Below are 1,500 nucleotides of genomic sequence, written 5' to 3'. Positions count from 1 at the left end.
TTGGAATGAAAACGGACCTTTTTCAGTCCTGTGGCCACTGCTGAATTTTCCAAAGTTGCTGGCATATTGAGTGCAGCACTTTCACAGCATCATCTTTCAGGATTTGAAATAGCTCAACTGGAATTCCATCAATTAAAAGTAAATAAAGTGGGTTCCTCCCCAACCGCGAGCTGGCGGCAGCGGGCGTCGAGGGAAGGGGGGGGCACCTAGGGGAGCGGCGCCCGGGGCAGGGCCCGCGGGGGGTTGGGGGGTGGGGGGCTGGAGGAGGCGGCAGCGGAGGGGCGGGGCCGACATGGATGACAAGGCGTTCAGTAAGGACCTGAACCAGTGGGGTCGAGCAGCTGAATGAGTGTAAACGGCTCAATGAGAACCAAGTCTGGACGCTGTGTGAAAAGGCTAAGGAAATTTTAACAAAAGAATCAAATGTACAAGAGGTCCGTTGTCCTGTTACCGTCTGTGGAGATGTGCATGGTCAATTCCATGATCTTATGAAACTCTTCAGAATCGGTGGAAAGTCACCAGATACAAACTATCTGTTCATGGGTGACTATGTAGACAGAGATTATTCTGTGGAGACGGTAAGTCTTCTTGTGGCATTAAAGGTGCATTATCCAGAACGCATTACAATACTGAGAGGAAACCAGGAAAGCCGACAAATTGCCCAAATATATGGCTTTTATGACGAATGTTTGCGAAAGTACAGAAATGCCAATGTTTGGAAATATTTTACAGATCTCTTGCATTATCTGCCACTTACAGCTTTAGTAGATGGACAGGGTATTCTGCCTCCGTGGTGGCCTCTCTCCATCCATAGATACACTGGGTCTTATAGGAGCCCTGGATCGTTCACAAGAAGTTAGTTCCACAGGAGGGCCCAGTGTGTGATCTCTTATGGTCAGGTCCAGATGATCGTGGTGGGTGGGGTATTTCACCACGTGGTGCTGGCTACACATCTGGACAAGATATTTCTGAAACGTTTAACCATGCTAATGGTCTCACACTGGTTTCTCGTGCTCACCAACTTGTAATGGTGGGATACAATTGGTGTCGCGATCGGAACGTGGTTACCATTTTCAGTGCACCCAATTACTGTTACCGTTGTGGGAACCAGGCTGCTATCATGGAATTACATGACACTTTGAAATATTCCTTCCTTCAGTTTGACCCAGCACCTCTCATGGAGAGCCTCATGTGACCCGGGGCACCCCAGACTGCTTCCTGTAAATCCCTCTTGGGAAAACTTGCCTTTGTATGTGGAAGTATATCTGGCTATATATATATATATATATATATATATATATATATAAACAAAACAAACAAAAAAAGCAAAGCAATCTATGTGTTTCTGTAACAAATTGGAATCTGTCTTGGCATTAAACCACATCACGGACCAAAATGTGCCGTACTAATGATGAGCGTTCAGCACAATTTGAGACTGAAATTAGTTCAACACTGTGTTCTAGATTGGTTGGTCTAAATAAACAGTTTGCCTGCTGTATT

At 45.9% G+C, this 1,500-nt stretch overlaps 1 pseudogene; it reads left to right on the top strand.

The window, feature by feature from the left end:
* LOC102187219 lies at positions 293 to 1,224 on the top strand (annotated as a pseudogene).

Source organism: Capra hircus, chromosome 8 (assembly GCF_001704415.2).
Source record: "Capra hircus breed San Clemente chromosome 8, ASM170441v1, whole genome shotgun sequence".
Classification (NCBI taxonomy): Eukaryota; Metazoa; Chordata; class Mammalia; order Artiodactyla; family Bovidae; genus Capra; species Capra hircus.
The sequence above is the reverse complement of the archived record's forward strand: the minus strand, read 5'-3'. Positions and strand labels throughout refer to the sequence as shown.